Source organism: Semicossyphus pulcher, unplaced genomic scaffold (genome assembly GCF_022749685.1).
Source record: "Semicossyphus pulcher isolate SPU_LCO1_2020_fin unplaced genomic scaffold, fSemPul1.0.p SCAF_11, whole genome shotgun sequence".
Lineage (NCBI taxonomy): Eukaryota > Metazoa > Chordata > Actinopteri > Labriformes > Labridae > Semicossyphus > Semicossyphus pulcher.
The window spans coordinates 18,770,131-18,794,951 of NW_027211615.1; positions in this window are offsets into that span (position 1 = coordinate 18,770,131).

Consider the following 24,821-nt stretch of genomic DNA (forward strand, 5'->3'; position numbering starts at 1 on the left):
CCAGCACACCTGTGGACTCTGCCAGAGCAGATACACACTTAAACACATCACATCTGCAGCGACACTTTGCTCTGTGCTGCTCCAGGGACAATGTGCCAATAAAGATTTCATCATTTTCTTTCACATCCAATAAAGTCAGTGTCAGTCCCAGACAAAACAACAGTCTGTCAGAGGAGAGATGATAACCTTTGCTGCGAGGCTTCTGCATGTAAAGACGATCTGTTCAAGAGCCTTTTAAATTGATAAGAGACTAATAACATCATTTCAGTCAGACCCTGCAGCCATCAATGCAGCTCTCCAGCTCCTGTGATCCTGTCAGCATGATAATAATCTCACTTGAAGGTCTCAGACTTTCCTACAACAAATTATATTTTCTGCCTCGAACATGAAAACAGCTCATGACTGAGAATCCTGTGCTGAGAGATGAAATCTAAACACATGATTAACATCACGAATCCTCTGGCGGCCCAAAGAGGAACCAGAATCTGGTTTCCAAATGAACAGCGTTATGTCAGCAATCAAACCTGACTGACAGTCTGACTGACATCTCCATCGTGCTGTCAGTGGAGTCATGAGTAAAAAGCTGCAGAGGAGGCAGGAGTGTGTGTTGGATGCGTTTTTTAACTAGTGTTTCTAAAAACGGCTGCTGATGAATCAGAATTGAAATTGCTCCGAGCATGTGATGTTCCAAACACATGTGCAACCGAAAATGTAGATAATGTGGATGTGTACATGCATGAGAAAGAGATGCAGTTCAGAAGAAGTAGAAGAGTTTAGAAGAATGTGTTTCAGTGTGGGTGCACACAAATCTTTATTTTTATCTTGTGTTTATGTTTATCTGAAATCTTGCAGTTGACATTATCATGACCTCACTGCTATCACCACGGAGCCCTGCATGTTCCTGTGTAAGTTCTAAGACCACACAGCGCACAGAGACTTAAATAACTTCAGTTCAGAGAAACAGTCGAGCGATTAACCAAAATAAAAAGTTCTCTGGCAGGTGGAGACATGCGACAAAGCAGAGTCTCAGGCTGTTCAAATTCTCTTCCTCAGCTGGAGTCTGTATGGCCAAAGACCCAGCAGATGATGAAGATACAGGTCTCAAACAATGAAACCAAAAATGTCAAAGATGTTGCATCATTCACAGCTATTGAACAGCTGTGATCGACAAAATATTAACACAGATACTAAAATATTCTTAGCTTCATGGTGCAAACTAAATACTTTCTTTATCTGGATAGTTTTTCTTTCAGCATCTCAGGATAAATGTCCCCTTTGGTAAAGTATTGATTGATGAAGCAAACCGATCTGCCAGAAAGACAGGAAAAGAAAGAATCAACTTTTGTATCTATCCCATGAGCTCAGAAACAGTTTGTGTGTATGTGTATGTGTATGTGTATGTGTATGTGTATGTGTATGTGTATGTGTGTGTGTGTGTGTTTGTGTGTGTGCGCGTGCGTGCGTGTGTGTGTGTGTGCTTGAAGGAGAGATGTGGGGATTGACAAGAGAAAAAGGGCGCAGCTACCTGCTGGCATGGAAACCATCAAGCCATTGTTGGGATTGATTGTTAGTGTTAGGTGGTCAAATTAATCCCAGTGGTTTGTGGGAAATTAGCACTTTGCCACCATTCGTTCACTTCATTAGTGGTCTGAGTGGAATCAAAAACTGTGGAGACGTCAGAGTATCATAAAACATGGGGAGTCTCAAACAGGGACCAACAGCTAGGACACAATTCATAGCTTCCAATTAAGCAGATTATTAGAGACATATGGGCTGTTTGACTTGAACAGCTTCAGCTTCAGATCGACTGGGAAGTATTTAATATGCAAATAAAGCTAAACCACAGGGAAGTCAGCACTCATCCGGAGTGGAACAAGGACTAATCTGAATCCAACTCCTTATCTCATCTGCCTATTAGGATTTCCACTGAGGTTTCAGAGGAGATGATCGTGAGAGATGGCACTTTGTACATTAATGTGACACCTTGATGGATGAAACACTGCTGGGTGACATGCACACACTGCCTCAATCTGCCAGAGACAAACACTTCCTGATCGTCTACTCTTTGATAAAACATCCAGCAAAGATCAAATCATTCAGAGAGGATAAAAAAGGATAAAATGTATTAGGTCGACAGAAGGAGGGGACATAAAAAGGAGCTGAGGTTGATGGTTATTTTTTCCAAAGATTAAGAATCGTGGGATATACTTCAGCAAATCTCCCCTCTGTGTGCATCAGAATGTTTTTTAAATGGGATATTAGAAAATGAAACTGTTTACTGTAGTTTAAACAGATGGCACAGGTAGTAAAAAAAAAAGTGAAAACAGAGCCCGACAGGAATGACCACGGCATACTGCAATTTTTAAATGACAGAGCGAAGTACACGAGGCAAGAGCAAGAATAGTGGTTTAATTAACTAAATGAACGCCGCAGAGATTACTGAGGGCAGTGAGCATCCATCTCTTTTAACACCACCACCAGCTTAGAGAGCACGGCCAAAGGTGGAGGGGAGATCAAACAGAGACAGAGCAATGTGGAGGAGAGAGAGAGGAGAGGATATAGTGACAGTGATTTCCAACAGAGAAGTTTGTGAGCTGACGACCCTTTACTTCAAACAGGGGTCATGACATCACCTCTGTCGCCATGGAGATGCCCTGCAGGACTTTGATTTTGCTCCTCCAGTCATTACCACAGAGATGCTCCGGGGCAAAATTGTATCTTGACCAAACAACAAAGGCTCTAAATTGAGGTCCATCCCTCCGTTACATGAGGGCTTTAACTCTGATCCCCTCGTGTTCACGTAGAGCTCCAACAGCCCTTAAGCAACATATTTAACCCCCACCTGCTCTACAGGCCCCAGTCCTGATGGTTAACCTCACACCCCGACCACAGGGCAGGAAGAGAATCTCCATCTAGTGAAACGTATGAGAATAAAAAGATGTATTCTGTGAGCGCTCATGTGAAGCACCGTCCAACACTGTATCACTAAAAGGAGATTTAACAAAGAACTAAATCCCTCCACCGTCCAAGACTCCCTGTTCCTGAGCAGAAACTATTCAATGCTTTTATTAAATGTTCTTATTAAATGTACGTTTTAGAGGACATGAGGAGGAAATGACAGCTCACACAGCTCAAACATTTGCCTTGTTACAACTTAGCATTAGTTTCTGACAGCAGGGACTGTGGTAAAGAGAGTGTGCTCACGACTGGAAAGTTCACTGGTTTGACTCCCTGGACTGTCTGAGGAAACAGAGAATAAACAAGTAACTCTCTCCACTGTCAATGCACCTCAAGTACAGTTCTACTTCTTCTCTAAGGTCAAGACCAGCCAGCAGTTTTGTGCTTTGCTGCAGTGTTTCAGCAGTGAATAGAAGTGGATAGAATCCAGGTCCTACAGGTAAAGACAGACAACTAAACTGTCACTGAGTGACACCCTAAACAACAGCAACAGCCTGGTTGTACAGTTCAGCTCCCTGGTGAGGAGATGCAGATCTCTGAGGGGAAAGAAAACTAAACACTAAGTAAACTGCAATCTAAAAAAAATGTATCTCAGATAACAGATGGAGAGACCTACACTCAGAACGCCATTACAATAATAATGCTGATGTATCGAGCATGTAATTACAGACAAATTCATTCAAATTGACTTTGTGACTTCTCATGTTTATGTGATGCTTTAAACAGAGATGTTCTCATTTCACTGAAAATGTAGGAAAGAAAACGAAATAATGATCATTAGAAAGCATGCAGAGGAATAATGTTCATAGACAGTTTTAGATTACTGAGTTGTTTAGTGCACTTAGTTTGATAAACAGAGACGTTTATAGATTTGAGTCAAAATGACACAGTACAAGGAAACATCTGATAAATCAAACACTGATGTTTATTTCCAAGAGACTCAATTACATTAAAGCTGAAGCCAAACAGAGTTCAGATGTGCTGCAGCGCAAAATCCCAACTCTGTCAGTTCCAATACTTTCTATGATTGTTAGTGACGGAGCCTGGAGTCAGGCGCTGTTTACTGCCAAGTTTGGTGCATCTATTCATTACTTTTTCTCACAGAACACAGACACACAAGTATCAATGCAGACATCTGGCCATCTGCTTGAGTCCCCGCTGACGGCTGCTGTGTGTCCAGGCCGCCCCGTCGAGCCAGAAATCCCCCAGTGTGATCAAACAGCACATTACAAATCTCAACCTTTCCAAAAGGTCAGACACCACGATGACCTCAGTGCAGTTGTTCAGGGCAACATCATCTCACTCTCGAAAACACACGATTCTGTCACTCCTGCTTCATAAGACATGAACAGTGAAGGAGGGACGGCTGCATTTTCCTCTCTCCTCGTATCCTTCATTCTCTCCCCGCTTATCTCGTGTCTCTAGGTGCTTTCTCTAAAAGCCATTCTCTGTCTCTGTCCGTCGTTTCATATCTGTATGAACACAGCGGCCTTCCAGAGCGCACAGTGAGTGGAGCCACAGCCCGGTCTGGCCCAAAGGAGCGGTTGGAGCAGTATAGATTAATGACCCGAGGCAAGTGGAGAGAACAAATAGAGAGGGTGCTGAAATGAACCAAGAGAGATAAAAAGAGAAAGAAAGGTAATGATGAGGAGAATGAGGTGTACTGGGGGAATGTGTTCTGTTTTAGTATAGTTTTAAACCCCTGTCACACTGACTGAGGGAATTCAAACTGAATGGGTCATGAATGTGCGTCATCCAACTTGGACTGCGACCCTCCTTTCAGAAGTGAGGTGAAAAAAGAGAGGAGGAGGAGGAAAGGAAATGACAGAGAGGGCAAATGAGAAAGCCCAGGGAGATGGAGAAAAGGTGAAACACACACACATTCTTTAATCAATATGTTGGGAATGTGGCCCCTTGGTAGATTGGTAGATCCCTTTACTGGCAATAACAGAGAGCAGCGCACTATCCCTCTTGTATATGTTGCCAGAGTGTCAGTGGGTGATATGCAGCAATATACAGCAAGGTGAAAGAGAGAGAGAAAAGACAGGAAGTGGGGGAGTTGGGGAGTGTATAGGCTTGGACAGTTGGTCTGCACTCAGATAAAAGAGGGAAATCATGGTTAGTTTGGGTAAAGTGTGAGTGCTGGCCTCTCTCTCTCTCTGTCTGTCTCTCTCTCTTATTAAATGTCCTTTCCCATGAGCTCTCAATGCATCAGAGCTGCCCTCCTCAGAACAACACTATGAGAATTTCATTACAGGGGTAAAATCTATCCCTCTGCTCACATCAATTTAGAGGATATTGAAGGCCGGGCAACTTTTACACTTTGGCTTCACAAATCAGTTTCTCTCCATCAGCGTCCGGAGAGCCACCAGATTACACGATGACCTGACAGGTTGACCTTCACTTAACTCTCTGACCGCTCAACTCTCTCCACGTCTTCTGTTGACTTGATTCCGTCTCATCTTTGACCGCTGTGTTTGAGTCAGCTTGGCAAATGTAAATATGAGCCGGTTCTCGGTGGACTTGGGTCCACTTTAAAGTGCTGCCAAATAAGTAATGGGGTGTCTCATCTGTTCTGGCTGGCCAGTAGCTGGATGGGTTACAGTAAAGGGAGATTAATGGATGGGAAGATGGAGATAAATATATGAGATAAATGGAAGAGCCCCACTGGCCCACTGACATATAGTATCAATGAACAATTGGACAGCTGTCAAAGCTTATCCTAGGATGGGTAGGAGATACAGGTAGTCGGTTCATTCTCTTACCTATCGTCATTCATTAATTTAACACTTGAGGAATGTTCAGTATCAGCAAAATATACGCCTGAACAACATTTGTAGAAGTCACAATGAAATGAATAATGACCACCTGCAGAAACAGTTACTCAGAAGACATTTCCTGTTACTGTAGGTAGCAGCAGAGGGTTTAGAAGAAGAGGACCAAGGCTGTTCTCATCTTGTCTTTGGCAAAGAATGCAGGAACAAAGCACATGCAGCACAAACCTGCTACAATCAATTCACTCAGTTTAATCTTAATTATCTGACCACAAAGAGCCGCACATTAGTCCTGATGCAATGAGGCGTCTCGCTCTCCCTCGATCTGCGTCTCTCTTTAAAGACATTTTATGTCTGAATTTCACATGAGGGTGTAATGATCTGTGTTAAGTAGCCTGTGACCAACCCGTGACTCACGCCCAAGACGCACCATTTTGCATCCGTTTCATTCACATCAAATGAGAGAGCTTCACTTCTGACTGACATCAGAGGAATCACCGTGGACAGCAGAGGATCTGTCAGTGCTTCCTCCTAAAGAAGCTTTTATCCAGTTGCCTCTCATTTCCAATGCAAGATATGAACTGTTTGAACCATGCTTCTTCATATTCCCCAGCTGAAATATGAGCTATGGTAGTTCTGGTTATCCATAATGCCCCGGGGTCCTGTATGAAGAAATGTGCTAAAATCAGAAGAGCTCACAGTGAAAACAGTTTGGGATTCTGTGTAACAATCCCCAACCAGTTCTACACCAGGCTTTATAAAAGCTGAAGATAATGGATGTCTCCACGGGTTCATAAATAAAAACATGCAGAGCAACATGCTTGCTATTAGCTGCTCTTTTCAAGTAAAACGGGCTAATGGATCACGCTCATCTAATGGATAAAAAGCAACAGAGAGAGTCGTGTGGCCTTTTGACCTCAGGTGCGACAAACATGGCTGTGCATGCAGAGAGCAGATTCAGAGAGAAACCTGCATCCAGAGAGGAATAAATATGTGGATAATATTCCCCACACTCAGCAGTGTTGGTAAAAAAGCTGTGAAATGTAGAATTTGATATGCTACAAGGATCAGCCAAGGTTCTGTGTGAGCGGGGGACAGGAAGATGAGCTGGGAATAGTGGGGTTGGAGTTTGTTTATGTACAGCAGGAAAAAAAAAACATGAGGCCCTACTATGAACTCATGTATAGATGGACTGAGATCGGAGCTATGACAGCAGCAGCATAGAAAGATATACATGAGCAAAAGATACGCTGGCTGTTTGCGAGCAAAATTTTAAGGCAGCTGGAAGACAGATGTGAGATTTGTAGGGGAGGACTGAAGGAAGAAAGTTAAGGAAACAAACAAGGATGAGACAGAGGAGGTAAAAAGTGGTGAAGGTGGAGGGGGGCTTTAGAGCAGAACAATAACTTATAGGTATTGTAAAATCTGGGCTTGCAGGGACGTCAGTAAAAATACCAAACCGCTCTCTGGAGGAAGAGCAGCTTTATACATTTCGACATTTTTCATCAGAGGAGAGAGAAACACTTTCTCAAGTCATCCCTCCAGAACATTCAAATAGGCAAAGTGTTTCTTTGGAGCCATTTTTAATTGCCCTGTAAAGTTCACATCAGGAGATGCTGACGGAAATAATTGAATTGTAAAGAAAATATAATTAAAATAAAAAGCTATAATGATGATCTATTAATTTAACAAGACTATTAAAGTTTTGCATCTTTTCCTTGTTTGTGTGTTCTTCATTAATGCAGCTGACACCGGCTCACACTCTCCCCCCCCCTACACCTCGTTCCCTCTGAAGCCCGAGCACAGAGCGATGGGGTTGGGGATGATACGATTTCATACTCTCCCTCAGGCCGCTTCACTTTGATAAAGGTTGCATACCTCTGGGCATTTTTCAAAACATTTCCCGCTCTCTCCTGACATTTCCACCTTACAGCCCCCTGTCCCCCCTCTCAGAGCGCCCTTTCCCTCCGGCACAGAGCAGTTTACTGAGCGTGAGACAGCGAGCCGGTTGGATAATCCCAGCGAGACCGAAGCACCATTAGGAGAAAGAGGCTGCTAAAATGTCAAACTATATTACCTACCCCTCTGTGTCTCTTTCTCACAGAGGGCACCTGGTACCACAACTTGTCATTCCCCAACACAGCCACTTATCTATGTTGAAAAGCATGACTCCATAGCGGTTGCCCTCTGAAAATGAGGGCAAGGGAGGAAGAGAAGTAGGTGTGTGTGTGTGTGTGTGTGTGTGCGTGCGTGCGTGCGTGCGTGCGTGCGTGTGTGTGTGTATGTAGATGTCAACGCAACAGTCTAGTTGAAAGTTAATCATGCTGGTAATGAAGCTACCTAGAGACCCTGTCAGCCTGCAGGTTAATGGACCACCTGTATGCACACAGTGTAGGAAATTAGAGAGCGAGAGGCATGATCTGTGTGCATCAGTGGAAGTCGATGGATGTGTTTTTGCTAACTCATAGTCTTGTGCATGTGCAAGTGAAGTGTGCTTTATTCACTAGGAGTGCTGTGACCCTCAAGTAAACACAGCTCAAACGGAAACGGTAAAAGACGTCACAGAGCGACATCAGCGTTCACATCTGTCAGCATCACAGAAGAAGAAACCTTCTCTCTCTCCAACACATAACTGTATTTTCCAGGGAGTGTGTGAGTACTGTAGCAAAGCCTGAAGGTGAGAGAATCAGAGAGGTGCAAAAACTCTAAAAAGAATCAGGTTCACTTCAGTCAGAAGAAAACAAAGCATTTAACTTCCTGTGTAGCAGAAGCTACTTACAAATCAATGGCATTTTAGAGGCATATTTGTTAAATTCTTGCACCAATCTCGAAACAAATATTCAAACAAGCAGTTCTGTTGACAGCTTTCATTTGCATTCAATGACAGAAGCATCTGCAGGCAACCTTTGAGGAGGAGAGAGCGGGCGGCTAAATTATGCTAATGCCTGTCAATTTAATGAATCAGAGGCAGAGAATTAGCAGCCTGTTAGTCTCTCTTAGACCCACAAATGCTGCTAATACAGATGAAGGGCTGCAGCCTGATTTCATTATCGCTGCTCTGAAAAAGAGAGGAAGGAGGAAGAGAGAGGGAGAGAGAAATGAAAGATCGGGAGATAGAGACAAATGTAGGTGAAAACATAGGCCTCCATTCAGAGCTCTATCAAGTCCAAATATCAAATTAGCCAAATAAATGGTACAAGATCAAAGATGGTGTGCATTTGGGACAGGTACATGGATGGGGCAGAGAGAGAGAGAGAGAGAGAGAGAGGGGAGAGGTTGCAAGGGTGTGTGAGGAATGTAAGGGATCACAGAGTATTTCAATAATCGATAGAGCATGAAGTAAAGACAGTGAGACACAGAGAAAGAGAGAGGAGCAGGATATTAGTCATTAGTCATTTCTGGTGACAACTAGAGACTGTAGCAGGAAGATTGTCACTGGGTCTTAATCAGATGAGAAACGATGGAACGCCAGTCGTTAATTCCAGCAGCATTATAGCGTCTACTGTCTGCCTCTGAAGGGGCTTATCGCAATCTCTCCACCTCCAACTGCTGCTGCTCCTCCTGCTGCGACGCCAGCAAACAAGCTGCCAGCCGACTCACCAGGAAACTCTTAAGAGCTGGAGAGGAACTAAACTCTCCCTGTCTGCAAAGTCTCACTCTTTTATACTCTTTTCTTTCACAGCTCTTGTGTCTAAAGAAGCCTTTGGTGCTACACTGAAGCATCTCTGAGGCAGGAACCAGGAAATCAATTCTCTCTTTTAAAGCGAGCCTTTAAAAAGGAGCCAAGGAGTGTTAAAGCACTGACTCAAGACAAACCATGACAGTATATTATGTATTCTGTTTCAAGGCAAACCCTAATGAACACACACCATTACACACTGCTGCAGGGAAGCTACTGTATGCAGTTGTACAGTTCCACTCCATGCATACAGTATGCTAACAAGAAATGCAAACACACAGATAATAATATGTCCTCCTCTCTCTTCTTCCTGCTTTCTCTTGTACACAAACACAAATAAATACTGCAGCACCTCCTTAAAAAGCTCATCTCCTCCATGTTCTCCTCTCACAGGGTCTGTTCCTGTCAGAACCACGGCCCAAAACTCTCAGTCAGCCGGCTCAGCTGGGGACGGCCTTTCCGACTCAAACCGCTTCCCCTGCCTGGCTGGAAATGTGTTTACTGCGTTTGTAGCACTACGCTGCACTGCCTGCATCATTCACCACAGCACAAACTAACACTATACGGCCAGCATGCGGCTGCAGAGTGTAAGCTCTGTGTAAATTCTGTCTGAAGCTCTGTTTGGAAGCGTGTTGGTGTGCATCCTTCTGTGGGTCTCTGTGTAATTTTATCTCAATACTCATCTGTAATATGGTCGCTTCGATAACATACACACACAGATTTTTTCTATTATTGACAAAAGCAGGTTATTGTCATCCACCAGTGTGTTTGCAGATACGCTTATGAAACACATGATGGAGCTTAATTACATCTACCCTCTGGACATGTGTGCCTCTTTGCTCCTGCAGTGTTTATATGGTACACATGTGCTCACCTGTCTGACAGAGATAACAGCAAGAGACAGACAGTGATGGTGTGACTTTACGTGTGAATGCAAACCGTGCTCAGCTGTGTGTCACTTTGCCTGTGTCTGCTGGAGTGTGTAGACTTCACTATGTGTGAAACGTGATACAGCGTTAGAGAGGAGACTCTGCTTCAGGTATTTGTCAGCAGTGCTGCTCTTTCACTCAGCTGAGAGGACGAGTCAGAAGGGACCAAAGTGCCTCCTCGCTGATGGCACACTTTTCTCACTGCACTCTTACTGACCTCACACCACAAGGACACACACACTACAGCAAAGCAAGTACAGATAGATACATATTCGCAAGGAAGCACACACAAGGACAGAGTTTTATGAACACACATAGAGTGTACATGCACACACATACAGTGGCCATGCACACACTTATGGCCACGCACATGCAGGAAACTCTCACACAGCCAAAGGCTATTCCCAAGTGAACACATGTAAGCTCACAGTTCATGTTTGAATGCATGCATGAACACAAGGTTTCACACACAGAACACACACACACACACACACACACACACACACACACTGTAGGAATAGTACTGTGTCTGTATCTAAAGCAACCGCAGTTACTGCATCATAGGAACTGAAGCAGGTTTGACGTGGTCGGATTCACAGTGAGCATTAGTGTTCAACAAACCAGAGTAAATGGCCACAGCTGTGGAGCCCTGTGTTCGTGTGTGCTGACTTTGTGTGCATTTGAGTAGGTTGTTGTGTTTTTTCATCTTTCATCCCAGTATCAAACCCACCCACTCACCAGTACCAAACTCCATCTAGATTTAGTCTCTCATCCTCCAGCCTCTCCGCTAAGTATCCTCTTCAGTGCTTACATTCTGTCTCATTTTTTCTCTCCTTTTTCTGGATCGTACACAGAGAAAGAAACTGAATGTATGTCTCAGCAATTATTCTGTACAACAAGTTCAGATGTCTGCTTCATGCAATACGTCAGTATTACTTTTAAATATAAGAGTTAACACTAGAACTGCCAGTGGGTGAATTTCACCAATGGCATGTCGAGCGAGTCCTGAAGGTCCTAGTAAAGTCAGTAAGATGGTGGATTTTGGGGTAAGCATACTAACAATCATATCTTATGTTGACCTTACCATAAAGAACCCCTCGTTTCATCAACTTTTTTAAACTTCTGCTCTGTTGTTTCTTGTTCATGAAAAGGCCAAATAAAAACACACTAACATCTCCATCTCCAGTATTGCTCCAAGTTAAGGCCCCATGTGCATCCCGTTGCCATCAGGAAAAACACGCTTAAAAGCTTAAAAGCCTTCCCATGGCTAGCTATGGTGGTTAAACGTGGTGCAGATACAACTCATGGCCACAGCTGAAAGTTCACTCAGTCCCACTGTGGAGTCTAGTTACTATGTATTTCACAGTATTGATTTCTCCTGTGTATGTTACACAGCTCTGTTGAAGCCATTTGAGCGTTCCAGTGTCTCTTATTGTTCAGAGAGCTGAATACGAGCTTTGATGGAGCAAAACTCTGAGGCTGGCACTGACACCAGAGCAGCAGGGTGGAAACTACAAGAGCTCCCTTTAAAATCCCAGAATCACTTTGACCAAATGAAAATATACACACTGTTCTACATGATTACTTGTCACACTGAAGCAATAAGTGGGAGAGATTTACAACAGGCAGAGTAATACCTGCTAATCTCCCTGAGCTCCATGGGGCTTTCAGCCTGAAATCTCCCTGTAAAGGAGCCTCTACATTTCCAAATGACTGCAGTTAGTGCAGCAGATTGGATTTAATCAAACATAGCAAAGAGGTGAGGCTGAAACACTGACGATTCAGCATTTTAATCTCAGCAAGAAAGACATACAAGTTTAAGATCTCACTAACTGGTGTTAATTTTGTTTTAATGACATTCTGATGTTCGATTTCTGTTGAGGAAACTCTGATGTTCAAAAGGAAACTGAATCCTGAGGAAGTGCAGCCTGATTAAAGATGCACAGTGGGTGTGAGGCTACACTCGCAGGTTTGATACCCTCAGGCTAATCCACTTGTTTTTTCTAACTCCAGCTTCTCATGATCATTTCTCCAAATGAGAAATGGCTCACATTTCTTATCACAGGCTCAGGGATTGACGTTTCCTCTGAATACTGAACCCTATCAGCTTCTTGTAGTTATAGTCTAACTCTCCGACGTATTCCTGGCAAACACTTATTTCCCCTGAAACACACAGCTGCTGCAAATCTTAGCATTGCTATGCACGCTCAGTTATTTCCCTCCACAACTTACACGTGTAAGCAAAATACGTTTAAATGCACATTAGTAAATGCTGCCACATCTTGCACGTCTGTGGAGCCTCAAAGGGATTCTTATGTTAATTAAAGCTGTTACAGTCGCTGCTCTGTGGCTGGACAGCAACTATTGTGGCAGCAGACACGGCAAATAAAGAAGAGGGCTTTTCTTGTGTAGCACATTCTCTAACAGTCTGATGAAAGGTGGTTCACAGCCTCCATTATCTTTGTGACGGTTTATGAATATCTCAGGAGATGAAAGAAATAAGGCTTGAGGGAGCAGCAGATGGAAAAACTCCATCATGTCTCAAGAGGAACAAACACTGAATCTCTCTGGCACTTTGGCTCTCTGAAGTACACAGGGCGAACACAGGAGCAGATACACACACCACTTTCAATTTGCAATCATACCCAGCATGCTGAACTCTCCATGTTTGCCTCCACTGTCCTTTGGATTTAGCATCACAGTTTCACACTGCCATAAAAGCCAAATTCTTTGTGACATAGTGGAGATTGTTCTGTCCAAAATGCAATCAGCCAAAGTTGCCTCAAGTGCTGATGAATTACTGTGGCTCAGGGAAAGACAATGACTCGTCTTTTTTTGCACCGACTGCCTCCGCCGCCTGACACCCATGGGAACAAAGAAGTTTCAAAGCAGTCCTGCATCCTCCAAATCTGAATGAGTTCAACATTCTTGAAAGTTAATCCAAACATCATTTAATATTTGTTCATACTGAAGTATATCAAATTTAAAAGAAGCTACTGCCACATGCAGTACAATCTTATATGCAAGTGTTGACAATCATCCATTTCCTTAACCTGAACACTTCTCCCTCTCAGATGCATACTTTCCTCAGTTGCATATACAAAACGTTGCTGCAGGCAAAGCTAATTGAAAGTCTGTAGTTGCCCACATAAATGCAGTTTGAAGACAGAGTAACAAAGAGGCCACATGAAAGTCTGGTGCGTTAACTGTCACTGAGTCAGTTGAGTCCGCCTGAAGCATCAAACACTCGTCCCACAGCTGCTTCAACTGTGATTACTGTCCTGCAAACACACTGCCAATACTACTCATGGATTTTACTGGATACAGGGAGCTTTCTAAAAATATGTTATGAACATGAAAAACATAATAGCAGCAAATCAACCTTCCACAACATTGTAGCAGCATTAGACTCCCAAAGCAGCACATTTTGTTCTGACTACCAATTCAAGACAATCTATTCAATTGTTTACATTAAGAAAGAGGACTGACACTGTTTCAAAAGCTGCAGAAGAACTCCCCTGCTGACCCCTCGGCATTTGAAATAGAAACTCACTAATTACAGGCTTTGTAATTAATTAATCGCAAATAATCGCATATATCAATGATTTCTGTGAGAAGCACATGACATGTAGACTTACTCTCATACTCATGTAGACTGGATTACCCTTTTTCTAGATGGTTATTTCTTACTTCCACACTGTAATTGCACTCTCTTCTTCACCTTATTCACCCACTCTTCCTCAACGAGGAGAGCGGGTGAAGGACTGTTCATTTGGAGCGGACATCTCCGCAGAGTCATTTAATCGCGACTTTGGGACATGATACAGAAATCTGAAGCAGCAGCGGCCTGCCGCGGCAAATTTATTGCTAGCGCTGCTTCAGATTTCTATAACATGAATGAATGTATGTAGCGGAAACCCTGGTATAGGTATAGTATCATTCTCAAAAGAAAAAACACACGCACTGTTTTCATGCCTCTCCTCTGGAAATGGTCATTAAATAGTCATGGGTTCCTGTCATGGCTTCAATCTTAGTCTCATGTTATTCTCATTGCCGCAGGAGTCAGCTGGAGTGCAAGGCTGCTCGTCAGTCACGGGACCAGTCCATCGTCAACACATGCAACTTTCATGACACACCACTCTTAAATCTCACAGAGACAAACACACACACATGCACGTTCACCTCACTTTAACCCTTGCTGGGTTGTCTACATAGAGTGAGTTCACATCACGGTCACCGAGCAGTTCGATACGTCACAGAAACAGAGGATGGACTCTTCCTATTTTTGGGGAACACTCACTGTCTGGGCTTTTATTTTGAGCTCTTATCAGGCGATAAGGCTGCTGTGTATGTTTGTTGATCAGTCACAATGGAGCAGCCCTCTGCAGAGCTCAACTGTGGAAGCAAATGAAACAAATTTGTCAAGTGGAATGGCTCAAGAGATCTGTTCTTGATGTTTGATTTTCTCCCACACTGTTTTCTGCAGTTTACAATGGAAAACAATATATATTCCAACAAACAAATATATTCTATCTCCAGTCATTACAAACAAAGAAAGTGGGAAATCCTCTAATTTGAGAAACTGGAACCAGAAGATGTTGCGTGTCCGATCAATTCAGTCTCTCCCATCATTTTTCTGTTTCTTTGCACTGAACACACCTCCTAGCATCGCCCTCAGGCCCCATGGTGGGAATCCTGGACGCTCATCATGTAACCAGAGAGCTGAATCAGTGAAGTGATGAATGACTTCCAACACACTGTGGACTCAGCAAATGTTAAATATTCTCATTAGCTGGTTGAGAGATCACACACACTCCAGCAGCACTGCTACCACCTGTAACTATCAGAGCCTTAGGCGGTCAAAAACAACCCCCAACACACTCGTGCTTTCTTCTCCTGTCTTCATCACCTTCTCTTTTTCTGTCTCCATCCATCAGTTGTGAGGCTTCAGCAGAGCGGCAGGCAACACCAGCGTCTGAGCTGTCATACATGTGTCTGTCACAGCAGAAGCAGCGGGGAAATGTAGACGGACAGACACCTGATCTGTTTTAAGTAGTGCTCCTCTTTGGGACGACTGATCCGGGTTTTTAACACGAAATTCAAGATTAACAGAAGCAGCTGCCCTTGAAGAATGCTGTGACATGACTTGTAATCTATCCTTGACTTCTGCTGGGTTAAATATAAATGCACAAGGATCAGATAGTATTTACCCCAAAGAAGAAGCAGGTCACATGAAATATTGGGCTCTATTTCCTGCAGTATCAAGCTGCCAACAAGGGTCTGGGATAAAGAGCTGAGAGCAGCAGGAGAGACGAGCAGAGCACAGAGCTCAGGGCAGAGGTGGCTCCTGGCCATCCATTTCAGGATTCAGAGAGTGCTGACAGGTCAAGGTCCCCTGGCGCAGGCCTCTGGGCTATAACCACGGATACCAAGACAAACCAAGAGCTGTCACTCAAACAGTACCAGCTAGAGTCACAGGAGATGGCACAACATGATAGTGAGACACCAAGGGTGTGTTTGTGCTTTTACGTACAGTATATGTTTGTGAGAAGTACCGAATAGAAGACATGAAATGCAGGAAGTCAGTGATCTAATGACATATCATCAGTCACTCTTGGGGAAAACACACACAAAAGACACAGGAAAAACTCATTCTTGATACTGAGGAAGGTTTGGGAGACAGTCTGGGCACAAACCAAAGACAGACATGCTGACAACTGCAAAGTGATACCTCAGTGTTTCCACAACATACATGTCATACATTCTGTTATGCAAGGTAAACAATCCTATTGTGTATTTCCATACGTTCCTATTGTAAATTCATTGATTGTCGCTGTTTATAAAGCTTATAAAAAAGGTGCACATGTCATTTGGTAGTGATCAATTGATCGTTTTCATCGCTACATCATTAATGACGTCCCCTGAGCATACACGGCTCACGTGCTGTTTTGAATTACGAGAGAAAATATTTAACTTTTGTAACTTAAACAGACAGCTGATGTAGACAGCCAACACAGCAGACAGACAGACAGACAGAAAGAGGGGTGCGGGGCCAGCAGCTGTGCGGAGAGCAGAGGTGCAGGTGTGTTGGGGGGACTGAAGCAAAGCAAAGTGATCACATTAAAGTAGATTGTGAATTAAAGAATTAAAACTTAATAAGGTGAAGAGGAGAGTACAATTAAAGTGTGGAAGTGGAACTCTACATGTAATGTGTCATTAATATATGTGATTCATTGCGATCAATTAATTACAAAGCCTGTAATTAATGAGATGAATTTTTTTTAACACTGCTGAAAAAGATCCTAGCGGAAACACTGCACCTCATTAATTGTGCAGCTCTTTTAATCTCCTTGAAATTATATACAAGTGTCCTCTTTCTTTGGCAAGCTTCTTATGAGACTAATAGAGAAGATCGTGAAGGGGATTCCGTAAAATCAAAAAGAGAAGGTCATGGTTTAAAAGAGTCATTGATCAGTTTTACTATCAAGCCAGGAACCATAATAAAGAAAAAATAAATGTGGAGCAGTGTTAACCCAGAAATAGTATAAAGGTCTGCAATCAGGCTCTCTTTTTATTATACTGCTCACATGTCTTTCTCAAAACCAGAAAAGCTAAAAATCTAGCAATTACAACAAGTACAACACAAACACGATGCATCCCCATAGCATCTGCATGTTAATGAATTGTCTCCAGCAGAAGAATAACAAATAAATAACTTAAATCTCAACCTTGGTGAAGTCAAAGGGATCCGTCTCTTTGTTTAACACCCTGGTATTGATTGCTTCCAGTGGCACAGAGTGGGATGTCTGAAGGTTCGACACACACAATGTAGATAAATGACTCCTGAGCGCTGGAGTTTGATCCAAATGAAGCAATGATGTAGCTCACTGAATCGGGCCCACATCGAAGTAAAGAGTGTGCTCTAATAAAATGTGAGGCACAGAGTGTGTGAGTGGATACATGTGAGCATTTTACTCCCAACAGTATGGTTGTAGTGAGGTAAGAAAAATCAGAGGGAGAAGAGATAATGTGCAGCAAATCTTGCAGCACGCTACTCAGCAATAACATGCATCTCATGTATGTTTTTTTGTCAGGATTTGCTTCTGTATCCAAGTGTGTAATTCTGTTCATATTTTCCTCCCTTTTTACTCCAGTCTAGCACTTGGTGTCTCTTCGTGTGTGCCTGTTTGCTATAGTGTGATAGTTGTAGAGAGGTTTGTAAACATTTCCCCTTTACAAACAGGGCAAATCTATAACGTCTCGGCTGAGAAGCCACTCTCCATATGAAGGTGAGCTGACTCAGCAGTCCAAGCAGCCTAAGAGGGGAAAGAGAGTGTGGAAATGGTTGCTGTACAAGCATCAATTCTCTGGGGATACTGAACAACACACTTTCCCAATCCTCTGGTGGAGGAGTGGGATGGAGGGTCAGAGGGTCAGAGGGCGCACAAACATAGCTTTTAAATACCATGAGCTGCGAGTGCAATCAAGCTATATTGGTTTCATACTTGCTCTCTGTCAATCCATTTAAATACAGTGGCCAAAGCAGGCTCAAATCTAGCCTTTGCCAAGTCAATCACAACTCTATAGTAGCTTGATGGAGCCAAAGACTAGAGAAATTATTGTGTCTCTGGTCTATTTATTGTTCAAGGTTTCACAATGTTGATGACGTGTCAGTTTGCTAATTACAGGGTGATCATGCAGGAGGATGGGCAAGCAGAAGAGTAGGCCTCGCAGGGAGCTCAAACGTCCTTCAAGCTTGGCAGGAAACCTGCAGGCGCAGCAGTTGTTGGCAGTGGAGAGAAGAACCTGGTATTAGCTCTCCATAGAAGTCCTGAATCATCTCCCACCTATTTCCTTTTCTCTCCTGTGCCTCCCTTCAAGCAAAAATTCACTTATGTAAATTCAGTTATTACATTCACTATAATAGTATGATTTTTTTTTAATAAAAGCATCCAAAAAAATAACCATTTAAAAGATAAATCAGAAAATCAATCCATAATTTGAAATTGTGAATAATATTAATGTTGATGTGAATTTGGTAATTTCTTACAAATATACTCCATCTGCAAACATCCACCACTACCACACCTGCTGTGCAAGTGAAGGTTTCAGCATCAATGTCACAGCCCGGAATAAACGCATCAAACATGCCGCTAACTTAGCAAAAAAACAGAACTGGATCCCATTTAAGTGAGAGGACTGACAGCTTAAGGATCTCAGATTTTAGACTGAGAGGAAAATGGAGTGAAGCATCTATGAATCTCTGCAGGTATACACTTCCTGGAGGCAAAGCTGAGAGGGAGACATAAATGAAGGAGCAAGGCAGAGGGAGTGAAGTTGTTACTTTGACATAGACTAAAGGCCATCAAATGTTCACGGTGATGGATTACTTTTTCTCTGAGGTTTTTTAAAAAAAAATCTGGAATGGACACAAATTGCTCCCCAGAAGGAGGAAAATCAATCAAAAAACTGCAAGTGTGGGAAGTTTGGAAAGAGTCTGCATGTGATTTGGAGTTAATGATTTAAAACATGTCAAACATTGGTCGGATCATTGAAACGTGTTCCTGCAGCAACAGGAATCCAATACATCTCTTTTTCTGAGCAGCTGTTATAAAACTTTGGGTATCAGGCTTCAACATCAGCACTGCGAGAAGGACAGCAGTTTCCATTTTGTCATCTAATACAGTGCAAGGAACAGAAAATATTACGGGATGCTCTTGGCGAGCTGAATGTGGTGACGCGTCCCTGTCCATCATTCCAATGAAATGTTAAACGACATGTGCACTGTAATATGTCAGGAAATTATAACCTATTGCCACATCTTTGTCACATCCTGGTGGGGGTTAAAGCAGGTCAAACATGGTGCAGTGTCATAAAAACACACAGAAATGTGATAGTCTGAAAATAGTTTGTGTATATTATACATGATAAAATAATAACACCTCATACAGCAACAGTTCTAAATAAAGCATGAGGTCTGTATCTCTCCATTCTGGCTGATAAAATCATGCAGGATTGTTGACAGTGTGAGAACACTCGGTGCACACAGCCTTTATAGCAGCTGTCTGCTCTGCTGAGGGCCCAGATGAGCCGACCGAGGTGAATATATTACTCTCACTCAGTGAATGTCACAAATGCCATTTCCAACTGCTGAATGTCACAGAGACTGTTGGGGTGACTGCTAACGCCTCGGAGCGCCATGACGTCTTTATTCCTGCTGTCAACTTCCTGTATCCCTGCTTTTTAAATATCAAACCAAATCCCACTTTGCTGTGAGCCAAATAAATATCAATAAGCCAGAGAGACTGAAGGCAACTGGTTGATGCAATCTTGCTGATTACTGTTGGAACTTTTGAGCATCAATGCTCGACTACATGTGGAGCTTTTTAACTGGATAAGAAGCTTTGATATTGATTTTTTCCTGCCAAATGTAGCAAAAACAAAATAGGTGCAGGGGTAGTGTGTTTGTTTGCAGTAATAATAAAGCCAACCATCGACCCCACAGGCTGGCAGAGCGTTGCAGGCTCTGAAATGTAAAAAGAAAGAGAGAGCACCAAAAAGAAGAAAGTGAAGCTCATCTCTGTGACACACTCTCCTGCATCAGTGGAGCTAATTGTTTGCAGCGCAGTCATCACCAGGGAGCCGATGATGATTATTTCAGACATCTTCAGATATGAATGTTTGACACCAAGGTCACTCTCCTGCAGCTATCAATACCTCTGATTCTCCTGTCAATCAACTCCACTATACATCATCTCTCTCACAGTGTCCACTCTTCATATCTCTGGATGTAATAAGACAAAACAAGAGCTACCTGTGGGACAGGAGTGCCAAATCTGTAGCTTCATTTTACTGCAAATCAATTTGGAGTTGATAAGATTATAATTGAGAAATATCTTCAACCTGACAGAGAGAGCGAGCCCCAGATTAAACTAATCTTTTCTTGGATTTAAGATTGATTGAATATTTCCTTTCATGAAGACTAAAGTTCCTTTTTAATTAAATATTCTTATCAAATCTAACACCAAACAATCAATATAAACAACAGTTATTCTTTCAGAGCGCTTGAAGATTATTGACAAGGAAGAGAATAAAGTTAATGAAACCTGCCAACACAGACTGTATCCACTCATAAAGCAGCGATCAATCTTTGTACCAGGTCAAATTGTGCTCGTCTTCAAGCTTTGTCCATCCTTCAAGGAGAAAAACAGCACACTGCAGTCAGAGAAGAAAAGGGGCCACTGTGCCGACCAGCATGAACAACTAAAGAAAGACATTTTACAGTAATTGCTGCCATCAAACTGAGAACAGTGATTAAAAATGCAGGATGGAGGGAGGGGAAGGCAGCGAGTACTGCAAACCAGTCAAGGACGTTAGAAACATCCATCTTCCAGAGCTGATCAGAAAGGAGAAGCAGGGCTGATGGAGGCGCTGATGGTGTGTGAAGATCATTAGAGCCGGACATGGCACACACACGAAACAATGAGGAGATAAAAGACTCTGCTGCCTCTGACCTTTTGAAGGTAAAAGGTGGGGAAGAGCGGCGCAGAAGCTTATTGATCACACACAGTTTATCTGTATCACAGGCAGCAGCCCACACAGACTGCATGAACAACACTTTGACCTGTCAGGATCAGGTGTGTAAAGCCGAGCTGACAGAGACAAGATGAGCATGATGTAAACAAGGACACACACGTCTGATATCCATCCATCCATCCATCTATACGTAGGTTTATTAAAGCAACTCTCCAGAGCTTCTGTGTGAGATAACTGATGATGCACAAAGACGACTAAACTCCCTGTAGGAGTGCACATGCAGTCTACTGTTTGTGTATGCAACACATTCAGTCATTAACAGCACAGACTGTAGACCTCAGTGCAATGTGATTTCTTCCTTGTGGTCTCCACAAGCGCTTCATGAAAGGTTAAAAAAGGGTCTGAGACTGAGTTCATGAAATAATTAAAAGCCTGATGTGATTAAAAGACAAGACAAGAAAAGAAAGAGAGTTCAACGCCTCGCCCCGGAGCACGTTAGCCTCCTCAATCTTTCAGTGGAAACTGGGTTTTGGGCCAGAGAGCGTTTTCCCCACAGGAACATCACAGACTTCTCCACAGATCAGGGATCATCACACCCCTGCGCTCCATCCAAACCTCAGCCAATAGCAGAAGAGAAATGTCATCCCAGCAGTCCTGGATCAGTGGTCAGGGGTAGTTTCTGTAAAGAGTTGCTCATATCACAAGAGCACTGTACTTCTCTGCTGAACGATCCCTGATATACACGTCCTGCTGCTGACGGGGCCTCAAACACTCTCCAGCAGTCATTCATAGACGTTGGTTAATCTGATCAGGGACGACCCGGACACAGCAGTAATAAACTGGAAACTGTCATCAAATCACAACCAAGAGGAAAATAAAGCAACACAGCTGCACCAAGCAAGAACACACAAGCCTGTGGATGCTCATTAATTATGAGATTAAAAAAACATGTTTTACTGGAGTCACTAATTCGATCCAACAGCAAGAAGTCCTGTCTCACCATTTTCCTAATTTTCTACCCTTTAAAGGATAAAAGAGTGATATACTGTATGTGTAAGCCTTCAAAGAGCAATAACAGTCATCCTTTTTGATTCAACTTTCAGGTTTATCAGACACAGAAATGTAATATCTTCTTGACTTGAGTAATGAAGGAAGCTGCTCGTCTTTCCACCATGTGACTCTCTCGCTTGTTTGCCTCAAAGGAGGAAGTAAAACCATCTGCCACAGACATAAAAAATGACTGGTCACTTTAATTAATCCCATCCTAAAATATTATATCTATTTAACATGACCTGAATTAAATATAATAATCATTAAATATCACTTTGCAATAAAGTTCTCTGTTGCAAGTGACACTAAAATGTGAAGATTATGGTCGTTGCTGGATGTAAGCATTTATGTGAGCCAACATAAACTGTCAGTCACATGAAACAACAAACAACAGAAAAACTGGTGATTCTTGACACAACAGACAAGACGAACTATATATTTTGAATCTGTGTTTGTCAGACGGAGGTTTTGATGTCCTCAGTGCAGCCACTTCTGTGTGTCAGGGTCTGAAGTTTTCTTGTGGTGTTTCTGTTTTTTCTTGTGGCTCTGTTTTTCTCTCCTCTTCCCCCTCCTCTTTTTGTCACCTTTTCCCCCAGTGTGTGTGGCAGGAGGCATGGCTGATTCACTCTCCTCTGGAGCTGCAGCAGAGGCACACCTGTTCTCAATCATCCAGCAATCACCTACTCCATAAAAGACTGGTCAAGACTCCACCACTCTGCCAGATAATTCCGTCCCGTTCGGTAGTGCTGACGCATACGTATTTTTGACTCTAAAGCTTTTCAGTGTTTTTGCCAGTTTGCCAGAAGTGTTTTCTTCCTGCTACCTTTAGCTTTAGCTTGTCCTAACTATTGCTGTTCCTAACAGTTTTTTCCTTTTGTGTTTTTTCTCAGCGTGTGCCCTGCTGCCACGTCAGACTTCAGATCACCTGCCCTCCTTCCTCACCGCCTTCAGTGGTCAGCCAGCCTCCAGCCACCACCACCTGGTTCATTTTTGTTTTGCCCTTTTTTGGACTTTTTACTTTTGTTGAATAATCTTTTGCCTGCACAAAAATCAAACACCTTTTGAACTGCTATCCTTGTTGGTCTCCAGCTACTGTGGTCCTAACACTAGACCAACCCTAACACTGTGTCCATTATCCAGCATGAACTAGAAAGCATCTCACCTCCGACTGTGCAGTGTTTGTGCATTATTACAATAGTTCAAAAGGGTTTACAGCACACAGGGAGCCCTGCAGCAGAGACATTTATTCTCTTTTAAAATAAAGACCAGAGATGAGAAAGGGTGATGCTGATGTTACTCTGTGTGTCAGGACTGACTTCAGGTGAACTACTTTTTTTATATACTGTTTCCTCACAACTCTACGTATAAAACTGATCAAAGATTGAATCTTCAGTCAGTTAAGCGACTCCTATCTACAGACTGATGGGAGTCAACAGGCCGGGAAAAATGTGGTAACTGGCAGTTGGCTGCACGTACATATATAAACTACTCACAGATGAATCCAGGCAGAAAAATAAATGAAGCCATTTGAAAAGCAATAGAAAGATGATCCTAATATAGCCCTGTCATCATCTTCACTCCCAGATACTGCTGTTTATTTTCCCCTGTGAGGCTGTGGCCGCGCACAGAGAAGAAGACGCCTCACAACAAGCTCATCTTCAAAATGTGTTTACCAGGATGCAGAGCAGCAAAGGGGGAAATCTGACTCACAAATTCAACCTCACAGTGTTCATGTCACTGTCAGCATTTGAACAGTTTTGCAGGTACTTAGTTATAAACCAAAGTATTGATTGAATGAATAAAAATGCGCAAGGTTAACGGTTAAAGGTTACCACAGACATCTGTACTTGGTTTGATTTTAATCTAACCAGTAGCTATCACAGTATTTTTATCTCCATGCTTCATGCTCTGATGTGCTTGTAGTGACGATCTTGTAGTCACCATTAATAATAGTGTCCATTATTATGTGTTTATTTGTGGCAATCATTTTCTACTTAAATTATAATAAAATTGTAGCTAAATAGGGTTTAGTGCTGTTTAAACGATGTGTAAAGGTAGAACGGGTAAGCTGAAATACAAGCTACCCTGAATGAATGGGGAAATTTGCGCATTGAACCATAACAGACTGACTCACATTGAGATTATTGCCATTTTCCCCGAGGCAGAAAACAGCTGGTCTGTGCTTTATCCTCAACACTCACATCATATTCTCCCTCTCCCTCAGAAACACAGACTCCACTGTGCCTCCTTTCTTTAGCCAGCGGACAGTTTGCCAAGTAAAGCTGAGAGGGAAAATTAAGTTTCATCTCAGAAAATGTTCTGTTATGCAAAAACCTACTTTAACTAAATTAAGTCAGTGACTGATTTGAGACAGAGCACCACAACGTGTTTGGAACAATAACCAGGATGCAGTTAGCTCTCTAGACTTCATGAAGCTAATATGAATGGAGGAGAAAAGAGATTGTGAGACCGAAACCAAATGCTACACCTGATTGTACACAAAGCAAATACTGCCAAAGTCTGCCTCAGACCTCTCACTGGTCAAAGGGTTTCAAAACATCTACATCTACTCTTTACTTTAACAGAGGGTATCAATAGAGCTTTTTAACATCTACATTTCTGTCCTGCATATCATTTCCCACCAAACAAGAACTTTTTTCATTTCCTCTAAAGTCATTGTTTGCATTAAAGTTAGTATGTGCTGCTTTATGAGTTGTCAATGTTTAACCTATCAGTTACTAAGAAGCTTTGTAGTCTGACCTAAAGGTGCAAACAGCAGAAAGATGGCTGACAAAGAAAAAGCAGATCCTGCATCACCTGAGGGAAATATAAAAGGTTCATTCTGGTGAGATGGTTTCCATCCCAGAATAGAGCAGGGTGCAGAAATGAGCATCT